General features: G+C 37.0%; 1 protein-coding gene across 1 annotated transcript in view; it reads left to right on the top strand.

Annotated features, from left to right (window-relative positions):
• The window catches only part of PRORP (protein only RNase P catalytic subunit), a 146258-nt gene that overhangs the window by 4490 nt on the left and 123838 nt on the right, over window positions 1-17930 (top strand). The window lies entirely within an intron of this gene.

Below are 17930 nucleotides of genomic sequence, written 5' to 3'. Positions count from 1 at the left end.
TTCATCTAGGCACAAGTGCCCTTTAGCCAAAAAGACAGATGCTTATTCTGTCTGAGTGCTTCCATGAAAACATGGTTTCTCACAACTTTTCTAGTCAAGAGAGTTTAAGATATCTTAACAAAATTATTTCCAAGTTTTCTTAGTACTAAGTCATTTTTAATAGCTTTATTTTGCTAGTCTTCAGTACTTTATGCTGGTTTACTAAGATTAAGTTGAAGTAAAATCTTTTTACCTTGGAGAAGGGTGCCCATCATCTCATTGAATGCTTTTTCTTCAAGGTACCAAATGAAAACAAGAAGTGAAAATTGTTCTGCCTTTTCACCTTGACTTAATATTGTCAGACAATGCCCTTAGATCATATGAAAAGTTTTAATGCTCAGAATAAAGTAAAGATCTGGTCCATAAAAACATTATCTCCATTTTATGGAATACCTTTTTAACTGACTTTATTGATAAAATTATAGTTAACATTTATTAAGTGATGCTAAGTATTTTACATTCATTATCTTATATCCTTTTTAGTCATTACAACCACCCTAGATGGTACTATTTTATTTCTATTTTACAAATAGAGTGATTGAGACCAGGAGATTAAATACACCAGAGGACACCTTGCTAATAAATCTAGATTTGGACCTCTCCCCTGCCAAAAAAACAAACAAACAAACCTTTTTTGTTACATGCTACTGCCTCCCATGGAATAAAAAGTTGCAACAACTGTAACTGATAGTCAACTGGTTGTAGCAGCTCTTTAATGCTATAGGAATTTCTGCCAGCTAAAATATGAATGAAACGGATTTCCTTTCTCTTTTCAAGCACCTATTGAATACTTATGAGTATCTTCTGAAGTAGGTGTTAAGATAGATATAAGGTTCTATGAATTATGCTGTTTGCTAACCAAAACTTACCATTTCTGTTGTGGACTAATTGAATATTCTTTCTACCCTCTTTTTTAAAAAAACAATTTGGTAGTTTCTTTTTTACAATTTTTATTTGTTGAGTTTTTAAGAGACAGAGAGGAAGGGGCAGGAGAGAGAGAGATCGATTTATTTTTCCACTTATTTATGCATTCGTTGGTTGATTCTTGTATGTGCCTGGACTGGGGACTGAACCCACAGCCTTGTTGTATAGGGATGACTCTCTAACCAATTGAACTACCAACTTTTTATTTAGTAAAATTTTCAACCTAAAGAAAAATGAAATAGCACAGTGGACACCTATATACTCTTCTTCTAGAGTAACCAGTTGTTATTATGGCACATAATATGAGTTCTTCCACATATGTGTTTTTATGAGCCATATAAAAATAAGTTGTAGATATGTGACTGTAAATGTTTCAGCAAATATCTTCTAAGAATAAGAAAATTCTATGTAATTAAATACTATTTTCACACTTAAGAACTTTACCATTAATTCAATATCATTTATTTTATAGTTTGAATTATATTTTACTGTTTATGCTATTACAGTTGTCCCTACGTTTTCCCCCTTTACTCTCCTCTACACCCCCCCCTCCAGGCAATCCCCACATCGTTTTCAGTGTCCATGGGTTCTTCCTTTCATCCAGTTGCTCCTCTCCTCTCGCCTCCAAGAGCTGTCAGTCTGTTCCATGTATCTATGCCTCTGTTTCTGTTTTGTTCATTTATTTGTTTTGTTTGTTATTTTATTTTGTTCATTACAGTCCATGTGTAAGTGAGATCATATGTTATTTGTCTTTCACTGACTGGCTTATTTCACTTAGCATAATTGTCTTCAGGTCCATCCATGTTGTTCCAAAAAGTAAGAGTTCCTTCTTTTTAACTGCTGTGTAGTATTCCATTGTATAAATGTACCACAGCTTCTTTATCCATCCATCTACTGTCAGACACTTGGGCTGTTTCCAGACCTTGACTATTGTAAATAATGCTGTTGTGAACAAAGGGGTGTATATATTCTTTTGAATTGGTGTTTTGGGATTCTTAGGATATAGTCCCAGAAGTGGAATTGCTGGGTTAAAAGGCAGTTCCATTTTTAATTTTTTTGAGAAACTCCATAATACTTTCCACAACGGCTGCACCAGTCTGCATTCCTACCAACAGTGCATGAGGGTTCACTTTTCTCCGCATCCTCACCAGCCCTTGTTGTTTGTTGATTTAGTGATGGTAGCCATTCTGACAAATGTGAGGTGCTATTTCATTGTGGTTTAAATTTGCTTTTCTGTAGCCCTGGCTGGTGTGGCTCAGTGGGTTGAGCAATGGCCTGCGAACCAAAGGGTCACAGGTTTGATTCCCAGTCAGGGCATATGCCTGGGTTGCGGGCCAGGTGCCCAGTTAGGGGAGCATGACAGGCAACCATACATTGATGTTTCTCTCTCTCTCTTTCTCTCTCCCTTCCCCTCTCTCTAAATATAAATCAATAAAATCTTTAAATTTGCTTTTCTGTAATGATTAGTGACATTGAGCATATTTTCCATATGTCTATTGGCCACTTTTATGTTTTCTTTGGAAAAGTGTTTATTCACGTACCTTTTTGTTGTTGTTGTTGTTTTAATAGTAAATGGGATTGTCTTCTTAATTTTTCTTTCTAATAGTTTATTATTGGTGTATCAAAATGCCATTGATTTCTGAGTATTAATTTTGTATCCTGCTAGTTTGCTGAATTCATTCATTAGGTCTAGTAGTTTCTTGGTCATTCATTAGGTCTAGTAGTTTCTTGGTGGAGTCTTTAGGGTTTTCTATGTACACTATAATGACATCTGCAAATAATGACAGTTTTACTTCTCCTTTACAATTTGGATGCCTTTTATTTCTTCTTCTTGTGTGATTGCTGTGGTTAGGACTTCCAGTACTATTTGATAAGAATAGTGAAAGGAATTCAATATCGTTTAATAAAAAATACATATTTAAATTTTCCCAGTTGTCCCCCAAATTATATTTTATAACTTTTCCCCCTTCAATCTAGAATTCAATCAAGGTAGACTCTTTGCTTTTGCTGTTATGTCTCTCTAAATCCATAACAGTTTCCACTGGCCTTTTTTGTTTTTATGACATTGACTTTTTTGAAAAGTCTGGATGTTTTGTCTTACACAGGGTTTTTCAAACTTTGCACCTACGAATAATTTGAGGATGTGGATAAAATGCAAATTATGATTCAGTTGTTGAAGTGGAGCCTGAGATTCTGTATTTTCATAAGATCCCAGGTGATGTCTTTATGGCCTTTGGACAACATATTGAGTAGCAAGACTGTGTGTACTAATTGGTTATTTTCATTAATTCAGTTTAAAAGTGTTTGGGTAGACTACATGAGTGATGTTGTGTGCTTCTTAATGACTCACAGCAGCCACATAATATCAGGCTATGCTTACTCTTGCTGGTGTTAAATTTGATCACTACACTAAGAGGGCAGCTGCCAGATATCTCCATTGTTAAGGTACATTTTTCCCTTCATAATTTCTCTTTATAATATTTCCCTTTGTAATTTTTGTTATTAAAAATTAAGTGATCCATGGAGTAATACTTTAAGACTGTGCAGATAACCTGTCACCCTTCAACTGTTCACTCAATGTTTTTAGAATCATGGAGATGCTCTCTACCTTTAGAGATTACAAAGTGGTAATTGTTTAATTTTGGCCGAATTTATTAGCTGGCATTATTCTATAAAAGTTTTTTCTCTCTTTTTTAAAAAAAAAATTATCTGTACGGACATGAGGACTATTTTTAAAAATTAACTGTTAGATTTTATTATCATCATTATTCTTTTTGGTGCTCAAATTGTCCCAAATTTGACCTTTGGGAGCTCCTTCAAACCAGTTCCTGTGTCTTTTACTTTATTTATTTAAAAAAATTTTTAAATTGACTTTAGAGAGGGGGAAGTAGAGAGAGATAAAGAGGAACATTGATTTGTTGTTGCAGTTATTGATGCATTCATTGGTTGATTCTTTTTTTGCCCTGACCAGGGATCAAACTGTCAACCGTGCTGTATCAGGACAACGCTCTAACCAACGGAGCTGCCCAGCCAGGGTGTTCCTATGGCTTTTATATATCTCCTTCCACCCTAGCAGTTTTCCAGTCAGTTTTTGAGCACTTTTATGCTTTCTGGCACATGTCCTAAGCTCTCACTTTGAAGTGCTCCTGCTCCAGTTGTGAAATCATTAATTGAATACTTTTCTGTAACACTCTCAATGGCTAAACATTGCCATAATTCTTTTTAAATGAGTAACGCTTTAATTCTGGATTAATAGAAGGAAATTTTGTTACTTTCTCTGCTGACAAAGACTTAGAACCCAGAGCACATCTTCTCTTTGAAGAGTGTTATTCAGCAAAAGGAGTTTCAGACTCCTGACTGTAGTGAGAATAGCAAAAAAGAGTCACAGATTTAATTATAATAATTCACAAAGCAACTGAATATAGTCATAGAAGAATTGAGACATTTTATTATAAGGGAAATTATTTTCTTCCTTTCTCTTTCCAGGCATCCTTCCTCTTTTCCCCTGCAACTCCCGAATTCTGTCTCCCATTTCTTGTCATCTGCCTTTCTCCTTTAAGGCATGAAGTAATAATAACTGCTGCCCTGGCTGATGTGGCTCGGTTGGAGTGTTGTTCCATAAACTGAAAGGTCACGGGTTCGATTCCCAGCCAGGGCACATGGCAGGGTTTCACATTTGGCTCCTGGTTTGGGTGTGTATGAGAAACAGTTGATTGATGCTTCTTTCTCACATCCATGTTTCTCTCTCTCTCTCCCCCTCCCTTTCCCTCTCTCTAAAATCAATAAGGATTTCCTCTGGTGAGGATTAAAAAAAGCTACTCTTTATTGGGTGATTACCATATGTCAGGTATTTCTAGGCCTGTTACACTCACAACAATCTAGCAATGATATCCTAATTTTGAAGATGGGGAAGGTCAGGATAAAAAAGATATTCGTGGTTAAAGAGCAGTGAAGGAAGGCACATGGCTGAATTGGGTCAGGGATTAGTTTTTATGGTATTGGTGAGGCAGAAGGGCCGGGGATCAATCCAGAGCACTTCTGGTGGGTTGAAGTAAAACCAACTGGATACATTAAGTATATACATAGGTGCAGCAAAGAGTTTGGAGCATTTATTCAGACCTCTTATTTTTCTGAGGGCAAGTCAGTCATTTGAAAGTTAGAGAAGGTATGATAGTCTAAGGCAACTTGAGGCGTTTTAAGCTTTGGATGTTTGGCTTATTTGTGAGAGAATTGGGGAAAGTATTACTGGATGGTGCTGAAGTCCCAGTTGAGGCCAGTGGGCATACATGTGAGGGCATTGACCTCTAAGCCATTTTCAGCAGTTCTGAGCCATCCAGGTATGCAAACAGAGAAGGCAGTTGGATGGGATGGTACAGGATTTTGCTAGTCTGGTACAGTTGAGTGAAGGAGGAAAACAGGAGATGAGGGTGTAGGTGAAAGGATGGGTCAATTAATGGCCCATGAGAGCAAAGATGATAGGAAGGAAGTAAAGATGCGTAGGAGCTCACAGGATAGGAGAGGTAAGAGTGGACTGAAGGCTCATGGATGTTGAAGAGCAAGCATAAAGGGGTGAGAGTAGAAATCAGGAGGTTTGTTGTATGTGTGTGTGGGGGGGGGTTGCTGCTTAGGTGTGGCAACATGACAGGGACCAGGTGAAGGTAGTTCTGACAGAGTAGTTAACTTGATCACTGTGGGGCCCAGACTAGATAGGGAAGGAAAGCAGGCCAGATAGTCCTGCCCTTAAGGGTTCCAGGGAGTGGTCATCCCAGTGTGGGGTAGAAGAAAAGATATAGGGAAAATAAAAGAGTGAATACTGGAAAGCTGAGATCAGAGAGCAGATGAAATATTTGAGGCTAACATTTCAGAGGAAGAGCCATTCTAGACCCTGGCCAGATCCAGGGTTAAGCTATTAAGGTTTGGTAGGCGCCCCAGTGTAAAGTTTAGCTCCAGACTGTCATTTCCCACAGATTTTCCATCTTGTGTTTTTTTGCTGATTGTTTGTATTATAACAAAATAGCATAGACTGGGTGATTTAAACAGCGCAAATTTACTTTCACACAGTCCTAGCAGCTAGAAGTTCAGGATCAGCAGGTTTGGTTTCTCCTGAGGCTTTTCTCCTTGCTTGCAGATGGCCCTCCCTCTTACTTTGTCCTCATTTAGCCTTCCTCTGCGTTTGAGGATCCTAAGTGTCTCTTTGTGTGTCTGAATTTCCATTTCACGTGAGGACACCAGTTGGGTTTGATTAAGGCCCTGTCCTGTGACCTCATTTTACCTAACTCACCTTTTTAAAGGCCTTATCTCCAAGTACAATCACAATCCAAGATACTGGGGTTTAGGACTTCAACATAAGAATTCTTAGCTGGCCACAATTAAGTTTCTAACACCATTCATTGAAAATATGTATTAAGCCCTTGCTGGTGTGGTTCAGTGGGTTGAGTGCTGGCCTGCAGACCAAAGGGTTGCTGGTTCAGTTCCCGGAAGTCATGGCACATGCCTGGGTTGCGGGCCCGGTTGCTGGTTGGGGACTTGCGAGAGGCAGCCACACGTTGTTGTTTGTCTCCCTGTCTTTCTCCCTCCCTTCCCCTCTCTCTAAAAATAAATAAATAAATTTTTTTAAAAAAATAAGAAAAATAAAAAATATAACTGGAGTCTCATAACTTTAAAAAAAGAAAATATGTATTAAAATTATATTGTGTTCAGCATTTTAAATTATTTTGTATTGGAATTGCCGTCAATTTTACTTTCTAAAGCTTGCTTATAATTTGGGAATGTGAGATATAAAACAAGGAAAAAGTACTAAATCCACTTTGAGTTTCTTTGTCTACATAAAAAATTTTATGAACTCAGTTGACCTCCATAAGCATCTAAAATTATTATCAAAATTGTTTCAAGTTTATATGTTTTCACCAAGTAAAACTCCTTTGTTAAAAACAAAGTAAATGAGATGGCACCCCCTAATGAAGTGATTCTCAACCTTGGCTGCTGGTTAGAATAGTTAGGAGCTGTTTAAAAATAACTGATACCTGTACCCCACCCCTTGAAGATTTTGGTTTAAGTGTAAGTGTTCAGTGTATTAAATAACATTCATATCATACAGCCATCTCACCACCCCCTATCCCCACAACTCTTTCCACCTATAAAACTGAAACTCTATGTGCATTGAACAATAACTTCCCATTCTCCCTTCTTCCATACTCTGGCAACCACCATTATACTGTATTTATGATTTTACTACTGTATGTGCCTCTTGGAAGTGGAATCATACTGTATTTGTCTTTTCAACTGCCTCGTTTCATGTAGCACATCCTCAAGATTCATGCATGTTGTAGTGTATTGCAAAATTTTCTTTCTTTTTAAGGCTGAATAATATTCCATTGTATGTATATACCACATTTTGTTTTTACATCTGTCAGTGGATACTTGAATTGCCTCTGCATTTTAGCTATTCTGAATAATGCTGCTATGAACATGAATGTACAGATATCTCTTTGATGCCCTGTTCGTATAGGTGTATTCAGGTTTTATTTTTCTTCTTGATTATACCTCTTTGTCTCTGTGATTAAAAGCACAATCAGCAGTTAGCCCACATATTCCTGATATTTGAAAGACAGGGTTGTTTTTGGCCATGCACCTGGCTCTCATAAGCTGTGTGCAAGCTCCCCTAGGAACCAGTGTACAGCTGTCTACTCTGCAGCTTTGAGTGAGGATGAGTAGCTGCTCCTGTGCTAAGAATGAAAACAATTGATCATCCAAGGCTTCGCTTGGAAGTTGCAAGCCTTCAAGAGATTCTAGATTTCCAAAATAGTTACTAGTTACATCAGACAGATTCTGTCTGTGCACTTGTCTGGGTGGGTAGACAGATTCCTGGTACTTCCTTCTCCTCCATCTTCCCTTCAACTTGATGAGTTGTCACATATGTATACACCTGTGGAACTGTCACCATAGTCAAGGTAATGAATATATCACCCCGCAGAAGTTTCCTCCTGCCACCTTACGATGACTCTCTCCTATATACATCTCCCATTCTTGCCCCCTCCCATTGGGTAATCACCATGGAATCATATAATGTATAGTTTTTTTTTGGTCTGGCATCTCTTATTCAGCACAGTTGAATCTTGAACACCATGGGTTTCAACTATGTGGGTCCACTAAAATGTTGATTTTTTCAATAAGTATACAGTTGGCCCTCTTGTGTTTCAGGTTTTACATCCATTGTTTCAACCAACCATGGATCAAAAATAATATTTTCAGTCCACAATTGTGAATCTGTAGATGTGGAGGGCCTATTGTATGCATTGTTCTGTACCATTTATGTAAAAGACTTGAGCATCCCTGTATTTGAGTATCTGTAGGAGGTCCTAGAACCAATCCTCCACAAATACTGAGGGATAAGTATAGTTAAGCTTTGGAGGAGTCAGAAGTAATATGTGGATTTTCATCTGGGGGGGTTGGCATTCCTAACCCCCCTGCGTTGTTCAAGGATTAACTATATGTAATGATTTTGAGATTTCATTCATGTTTTATATCTCAATCATTTGTTCTTTTTTGTTGCTGAGTTCCATTTTGTTGATATACCACAATTTGTAAATTTATTCACCTTTTGGTGGACATTTGGGGTCATTTCCAATTTGGAATTACTGTGAATAAAGCTAGTTACATTCTCGTGCAAGTCTCTGACTTTGTGCTTTTGTATTTGTTTCCTAAGGATGCTGTAACAAACTACTCTGAACTGGTGGCTCTAAATAACATCCTCTCATAGTTCTGGAGGTTAGAAGTACAAAATTAAGGTGTTGGCAGGGCCATGCTCCTTCTGGAGGTTCTAGGGAGAAATCCTTTCTTCCCTTTTTCTAGTTTCAGAAGCTCCCAGCTCCTGGAAATCCTTGGTGTTTCTTGGCTTTTAGCTGCATCACTCGACTCTGCCTCTTCTTCTCTGTGAGTTGTCTCTTCTTCTTATAAGTATAATACATCAGTCATTGGATTTAGGACCCACCCTATTGCAGTATGACCTCATCTTAACTATTGGATGGGCCAAAAAGTTTGGTTTTTATTCCCGTACGATGGCTCTAGTGGCACTTAGTTGTCCAACTGCATCAAAAACAATTTTGTTAGATTGTATTGTGACAACTGTCATATCAGCATTCATTTAAAAAAAATCAAAGTTGGTGAATTTTTGTGTAGCCATTTTAATATGAAGATGGAAGAAAATACACATTATCAGCATATTATGGTTTAGTATTTTAAGAGAGGTAAAAACGCAACTGAAACACAAAAAGTTTGGAGAAGGTGCTATGACTGATCGAACATGTCAGAAGTGGTTTGCAAAGTTTCATGCTGGAGATTTCTCACTGGATGATGCTCCACGGTCGGTAGACCGATTGAAGTTGATAGCGATCAAATCGAGACATTAATTGAGAACACTCAGCATTATACCACATGGGAGTTAGCTGACATTCTCAAAATATCCAAGTCAATAAAGATGTTGGTGAAATGAAAAATGTGTCTTTTATGGAAAAAACTAAACGAACTTTTTGGCTAACCCAATAATTAAATTCGCATTCAGAAAAGGTCACATTCCAGGTAGACACGAATTTTGGAGGGGACACTTTCAACCCACTACAACTTTCCTTTCTCTTGGGTCCACATCTAGGCGTGAAATGGCTGGGCATTATGGTAGCTGTGTGTGTAGCTTTTAAAGAAACCTCCAAACTGTTTTTCCAAAGTTGTCTCATTTTACATTTTTACTAGCAGTATGTAAGAGTTAAAGTTGTCCCACATCCTAGTCAAGACCTAATAGGGCCAGTCTGTTTACCTTTAGTTTTTCTAATGGATATTAAGTAGTATCTCATTGCAGTCTTAATTTAAATTTTCCTAAAGACTAATGATGTTCAGCATTTTTATATGCTTAATTGCCATCCATGTATCTTCTTCTTCTTCTTTTTTTTTTTTTGTTAAGTATATTTTATTGATTATATTGATACACTAGTTCCATCGTGTATCTTCTTTGGTGAAGTGTTTGTTCAGATCTTTTCCCCAATATAAAAATTGGGTTGTTGCCCTGGCCAAGTGGCTCGGTTGGTTGTAGCAGGTTTGATTCCCAGTCAGGGCACATACCTAGGCTGTGGGTTCAGTTCTCAGTCAGAGTACCAGAAGCAACTGATGGATGTTTCTCTCCCTCTCCCTTCCTCTGTCTCTATAATCAAACATAACCTCAGTGAGGATATTTTTAAAATTGGGTTTTTCTAGTTTTTTGTTGTAACAGTTGTTTATGTATTCTAGATACATGTTCTATACCAGCTATATCTTTTGAAAATATTTTCTCTCTGTGGCTTGCCTTTTTTCTTTTAATCTAATAAAGGTTCTGATTTAATTGCTCTGATTTAAAGCCCAGGTATCAGGATTTTCAAAAGCTCCCAGATGATTTTAAAGTGCAGCTAGAGTTGAGAACCACTGTTTCTAATGTGACCTTTTGACGGACCCTAATGTACTTGCATGTATAGCAGCTTCAGGATAATTTTGAGAAAAAACTTCAGTCCTAAGTAAATTTTTAGCTTTTCTGTAACCTTTGTTTTCTGTACTTAAACATCACAGCCAGCAGATGGCAATAGTGTAACATATAAAAATTACTCTAGGTTCTAATATATAGCCAAGTCAATCAAGTTCAAGGATTTGGTAAGCTGCTTTTATTATTAAACTGAAAGATCTTCATCATGTTTGTTTAAGTCAGATTAGTGATAGTAGATAGTGGTGGGAGCTGTATATGTGAATTTTAAGTGAACAGAGCAGAACTTCATATGATACTCATGTACCAGGTTTAACTACATGAAACCGAGAGGACAGTAATGAAGATCAAAAAGTGAATTTGGAACTATGTGGGTAGTGTTAGTTTAATATCCTTTGTTCTTAATGTTACATTATGGTCGTATTTATTTTTTCATTTTTAACTGCTCAGTTATGAATTCCATTATTTAATAATCTTTTAGGGAAAATTTCAAACATACGCAAAAGTAGAGACTAGTATGACGTACCCCTAGCTCAGTGATTATTAACTCATGGCCACTCTTATTTCATTTATACTTCTGCCCGTTCTTCCCTCGCCCCTTGGGTTTTTGTGAAGCACATCTGAGTTTAATCATTTGTCCTATAAATTAAAAATTCACTTTTAAGCAGCTTTCTTTATTTCTCTTATCTTAAAACATACTCCTTTGTGTAGAGTAACATTTTTCTTATACAATAAGAAATACTTTAGAAGAGCAATCCTCAAACTTTCTGGTCTCCGGGCCCTTTTATATCCTTAACAATTAGAGACTACTGAAAGCTTTCATTTATGTGGAATTATATCTATTGATAATTACTTCATTAGAAGCTAAAACTCAGAATCTTTAAAAATAATATTAATTTATTTAAAATAACAATGTAAAAACTATTACATGCTGACATAAAAAACATTTTTCTCTCTAATAACTATTGTCCAAAACAAAAAACAATATGTGAGGAGATAGGCATTGTCTTACATATTTGTAAATCTCTTTAATTAAGCCATGCAATTAGTCTGTTGTGGTAAGTTATTTTGGATGAAGTATATAAAGAAAATAGAGGCTGATAGAGATATGTAGTTGGAAAAAGTAAGAGTATTTTATTGGCATTTTCAGATAATTATAGTTATTTTTTGAGAGTATGCTGAAACTCCGCTATACACTTGTGAGCAATGAGAGTGAAGAAGACAAATAATTTCTTAGTATTATTATAAAAATACCTTTAACCTTATAGATCCTCTGAAAGGGTCTTAGGAATGTCCACAGGTCCTCAAACTATGGTTTAAGAACCACTGCTATAGAAATACTCCACTTGAGATATAGTTTCCTTTTTCTGTTTGAAAAATTTAAGTAAAATGTATTTCCTTCAAATTTATTACAAAAACATATTAACAAAGGAAGTTAAAACAAAAGTCTCACTGCTCAGCATATCTTCTCTTTAGTTTCTTCTAGTCTCTTTAAGTTCTTTTTTTTAATTGTATTTTTCCCATTACCATTTAGTCCCCTTATACCCCCTCCCCCTCTTTAAGTTTTTATTGAGACTTCTTTCATCATCATCTTTCATTTTCCAAAATGGAAGTTTTCTTTTCTAATTATAAATGTATTTTTTAATTATTAAAAAATTCAGTCAAAATAGAAAACTTTAAAGAAGGAAATGATAGCCTAATATAGTCCTCTCATTTTGAATTTTTAATGGAACTTTAATTATAATAGCACTCTCCCATATTCCTGTGATTTAGAACTTCTTAAATAAAACTTTATTGACATGGGATTCTGTTTTGTGAAAAAGAAATTGGAGGAAGGCCAATTGCCTGTAGTACATTTAATTGAGTTTTTAGGGTTCAGTTTAAATCAAGTCATTTGTTCTGCTTGATAATATCTTTTTAGTTAATTGACAGAAGGGAGGCCTTCTGGTGTTTTTCTAATTACAGATTTTAGACAGCAAATGTGACCCAAATGAAATGTCAGTATAAGAACTAATCTAACATAGGTTTGTTTTTGTTTTTTAATTTGAGAGTGGCAGCTACAGACTATGAAAGATGTGAACTAACTGAGCTCTTCATCACAGTCTTCAGAACCTTCCGTTCTCCTCTCTTCTGGGTTTAAAGATCTGATTACCACTAAGATTAACTATGAGGTTTTTCCTCAGATTTAAAACATGTTGAGTGGTAAATGGCAAACTTTGGGGGTTTGGTAGTTAAAACAGAAATGAGAAAGAAATTTAATGATCTGCAAAGTATAGGTTTAAAATCATGTGTTTTGAATTCTCTATTTATAAAAGCCCATTAATGATATTGTTCCTCAACTTATGAACATTTTACTCAGTGCATGCTAATTAATCAGTGATGCTATTCTCATGCTATTCCCCATTTCCTCTTCTTCAACTCCACAATTGAAAACTGAAAAATAGGCTTGTTGTATCTGGATCATCCAGGTGTGTTGATGCAAGAATTGTGGCCAAAAATGTGAAACTTTTAGAAAAATCAATGAGTTTAGAAGTACAGGAAGGTTAAAAACATAAAAAGAGAAACAGGCTGACTCCTTACAGTGGCATTCTCAACACAACATATTTCTTTTATTTCTCTATTCTTCTTTATTTTCTCTAATAGTGCTGAAATTCTGCCAACTGGGATCCAGGTTTTTGTTTGTTTGTTTGTTTGTTTAATGAGAACTAGCTTGAAGTGGTGCACTTCCTCCTGATGCCTGAGTTCCGTTTTACAAAAGAATGAGAATTGGATGTGCATGTGGGTGTTTTAAAATTGGGTGGGCTATTTTTAGACATAGAGAACATTTTGGGGGCAGATCTGAAGATGCTAGAGTCGGAGGCTTCTTGTAGACTGTAGCGCTAGAGGCAGAGGGATAAAGGCACTTTAAGTTTAGGAGTTTTGAACAAGGTTGGAGTGTGCAAAAGAAAAACTTATTCTAAGATTCAGGCTGGCACTGTTATTATATAGTAGCCCCATTAATGTAGTTTGACATGACAACCAAATCATTTTTTATTTAGTTATTTATTTTGTAATCTTCACCTGAGGATATATTTGATATATTTATTGATGAGAGAGAGCAAGAAACAGAGATCAGTTGCCTCTCATATGCACCCCAACCGGATATTGAACCTGCTGCCTAGGTACCTGTGCCCTGACTGGAGATCAAACCCGCAACCGTTTTGGTGTACAGGATGACTTTCCAACTGCGCCACCTCGCCAGGGCCCAGATCACTTTTTATAAATTTGTATTTATAGGAAAAGTACAAAGTTTTAAATAGCCATCTTATAGGTGAATTTTTAGAAACAATATTTTGGAAGTGAGGCACTACCACACTTTTAGTTTTCTTTTATTTAGAAAGTGCTCCCTCAGATTTCTGACTCAGTTTTTCTTTTGCTATTAGCTAAATGTATCCATTTTTATTGCCTTTTCATTTGGTCTCCCTAGAGAATAGAATAATGTAAATACGATTAGAAATAATACACTGGTATTGAAGATAAGACAGATTACTTCTGAGGGAGGAGAAAACTATCAGTATGAAAGAGTAGCAAAGGCCTTCTCCATTCTCCATAGCACAAACTCCTCATTTTTTTAAAGATTACCCTCTTGCAATCTCTTACCTCAGTAAATACAACTACAACCACTTTTGATTCACGCCACTCTAAACTAGACATCTGCGATAGCTTCCTGACTGGTCTCCCAGTTTCCCAATGCCCAAGTCTGTGTTCAGTGAGAGTGATCTATTTAAATCCATGTCAGGCCCCAGCAGGGTAGCTCAGTTGGTTGGAGGGTTGCCCTATACACCAAAAGGTTACTGTTCTGATTCCTGGTCAGGGCATATACTGGGTTGTGGATTAGATCCCCGGCTGGGGCATGTCTAGGAGGCAACCAATGGATGTTTATCTCTCACATTGATGTTTCTCCTCGCTCTCTCTCTCTCTCTCTCTCTCTCTCTCTCTCTCTCTCTCTCTCTCTCCCCCCCCCCTCCCTCCCTCTCTCTCAGCAGATCATTGGGTGAGGATAAATAAATACGTAAATAAATTCACATCAGATTCTGTTACTCCTCTGCTTAAAATTCGCCAATAGCTTTTCCTCTCACTCAAGCTGTAACTAAGAGTCTTTATAAGGACCTCAAAGGCCCATTAGCCTCTCAGGTTCTGCCTCAAGACCTTTCCACTTGCTACTTCCTCTTCCTCCAAATAGTTGTATAATTATTCATTCACCTCTTTCAGCAACCGAGTTAAAATGTGTTAATTAAGGCAAGGTCATCTTTTCCTAGTGGGAGCAGAGATCGGTGGAACCCTGGAGACAGTGGGAGTTGGAGAGGAAGTGGTGATTTAGGTGAATATAAGTGCAGAACCTATATCTGGCAAAGTGTCAGTCTGGGAAGGAAGAAAGGGAATCAAATCACTGTTCAGGTTTTGATGGTGTGAAGCTGTTTGACTACCTCACTGCCTTTACTTAATATCTTTAAATTTTTTTAAATTAATGTATTTTATTGATTATGCTATTACAGTTGTCCCCATTTTTTCCATTTTGCCCCCCTCCACCCAGTACCCCCATTTCCTCCTGCAATACCCTCCCTTAGTTCATGCCTATGGGTCGTGCATGTAAGTTCTTTGACTATTCCATTTCCTGTACTGTTCTTAACATCCCTCCGTCTATTCTGTACCTACCAATTTGTGCTTCTTAATCCCTGCACCTTTTCCTCCATTCTTCCCCTTCCCACTCACAGCTGATAACCCTCCAAATGATCTCCATATCTGTTCTGCCTGTTTGCTTAGTTTGTTTTTTAGATTCAGTTATTGATAGTTGTGCATTTGTTGCCATTTTAATGGTCATAGTTTTGATCTTCCTTTTCTTATATAGTTCCCTTTAACATGTCATATAATAATGGCTTCATGATGATGAACTCCTTTAACTTTACCTTGTCTGGGAAGCACTTCATCTGCTCTTTGATTCTAAATGATAGCTTTGCTGGATAGAGTAATCTTGGTTGTAGGTCCTTCCTTTTCCATCACTTTGCATACTTCTTGCCAGTCCCTTCTTTGCCTGCAAAATTTCTTTTGAGAAATCAGCTGATATCCTTATAGGCACTCCTTTGTAGGTAACTCTCTCTTCTCATGCTGCTTTTAAGATTCTCTTTATCTTGAACCTTTGGCATTTTAATTATGATATGTCTTGGTATGGTTCTCTTTGGATCTAGCTTATTTGGGACACTGTGCTTCCTGGACTTGTATGTCTGTTTCCTTTGCCAAATTAGGGAAGTTTTTTTTTCATCATTTTTTCAAATAAGTTTTCAATTATTTGCTCTTCCTCTTCTTCTGGCACCCCTATGATTCAGATGTTGGTACATTTGGAAATGTCCCAGAGGCTCCTTATTCTATTCTTGTTTTTTTTAACCCTTTTTCCTTCTTACTATTCTAATTGAATGCTGTTTTTCTTCCTTATGTTCCAAATTCTGATTTGAATCTTGGCTTCATGCCTTCCACTGTGGTTCCCTGTGGATTTTTCTTTATTTCACTTAATGCAGCCTTCATTTCTGCCTTGGTCTTTTTTATGTTGTTGAAGTACCCAGTGATTTCTTGAGCATCCTGATAACCAGTGTTTTGAACTCTGCATCTGATAGGTTGCTTATCTTCATTTCATTTAGTTTTTTCTGGGGTTTAGTTCTCTTCTTTTATTTGGGCCATATTTATTTGTATCCACATTTGGCAGCCTCCCTGTGCTTGTTTCTGTGTATTAAGTAGAGGTGCTTTGACTCCTTGTCTTAGTACCATGACCTATTGTAGAAAAGGTACCTGTAAATTGTGTGGGGCAGAGCCTTAGGTAATTGCCAGGGGAGGGCAACCTATTTCACCACTTTGTGGCTCTGTGTGGGGGAGGGCTCAGAAGGAGGACAGTGCCACTCCCTGGCCTCTGGAGATTGCCCGAAAGAATGCTGTCTCCCTGAGACTTACCCCCTTTCTCCTTGTATGCCATTTGTGTCCTTCCAGCTGTTTCCCTGGTGCTGAATCCCCGAGGGAGTGGGCCTGTGTGAGTCCTAAGTCCATTGTGGGCCATTTAAGAGAAGTCTGTTGAGAATTGTGCAGTTTCTTCCACTGCCCCAACTCCCACTGGTTTTTACAGCCCTAAGTTATGGAGACTTATCTTCTTGGCGCTGGAACTCTGAGCTGAGTGGTCTGGTCTATGGCTGCGTTCATTCGCTCACTCTTGAGGCATCCCTCCCCATTTTTATCCACCACCCGTGAATGTGGGACCACCCACTCTGCCGCCTCTCCACACCTCCATATCTCTGCCCCTTCTGCCTGTCTGTATGAATTTGGCTTGGTTGTCGGACTTACATACAGCTTGGTTTTTCTGCTGGATCTGGGCGAAATTTGTTTTGTAGTTGTAATTTTTACTGTAATTGTGTGCGGAGGTGAAGTGTGTTTACCTATGCCCCATTATGGCCGGAAGTCCCTACTTATTATCTTAAGGTAGAAATACGAAGTTGTTCAAATGTTAAGCAGAGCACAGGACACCTTCTTATTATCTGGCACTGCTTTTTAGCTATAAATTGAAACTTAGCCAGTAGTTCTTCTCCCCCAAGGTTTCAAGAAATAGAAAATATAAGAGTTAAGATTTGGTACATGAAATACCAAACTTGAATCTGATTAAGCATCTAGAGCCAATTTATAGAAAACATAAGGTATATGTTATACCTTAAGGATATAACCATCAAATCCAGTATGTGGGAAACTCTGTAAGACAGACAACCCAGTTTTTTGCAATAAAAACAATCACATAGGGATTGGGGGGAGAGAGAAAGAATAGATCTATAGATCCAAAGCAATTTGTCATATTGCAATGACTTGTATGTGTGGACTGTACTGGGCCTTTAATTCCCAATTTGAACAAGCAAAGAAATCAGAACATCATTTGATGGAGATATTAATAAATTATTGTTGGGCTTTTTAGTTGTAATAATGATAGTGAGCTCTGTTTTAAAACTTGTTATATTTTATAGCTACACACCAAAATATTTATCAATGAGATGATGTGATGTCTGAGATATGCTTAAAAAATAACGAAAATAAAGATGGAGTAGGTGGGGTTATATATGAAACAAAACTGGCAAAGCGTAGAAAAACGTGGATTCTTTGGGACTTATATTATTCTGTCTACTTTTGTATATGTTTGAAATTTACGTTGTAAAAATCTGTTTTAGAAAACTGACAAATAAATACACATATGCTTTTAGGATAGAAGTTAAGAAGAGGGAGATTATAAAGCAATGCACCTTTAGTGAATTTCATGAAGAGGTAGCATCTTCTGTAGTGTTTTCCCCCAAATATATATTCATTATAAAAGATGAAAATAGTTCAGAAATGTCACTATAGAAAGTGAAAGTTCCCTTCTTTAATCAAATATTTTTAAAATACTAAAAATTATCATGTCATTTGCACA

Source organism: Furipterus horrens, unplaced genomic scaffold (genome assembly GCF_987537825.1).
Source record: "Furipterus horrens unplaced genomic scaffold, mFurHor1.1.pri manual_scaffold_3, whole genome shotgun sequence".
In the NCBI taxonomy this organism is placed as follows: domain Eukaryota; kingdom Metazoa; phylum Chordata; class Mammalia; order Chiroptera; family Furipteridae; genus Furipterus; species Furipterus horrens.
The sequence above is the reverse complement of the archived record's forward strand: the minus strand, read 5'-3'. Positions and strand labels throughout refer to the sequence as shown.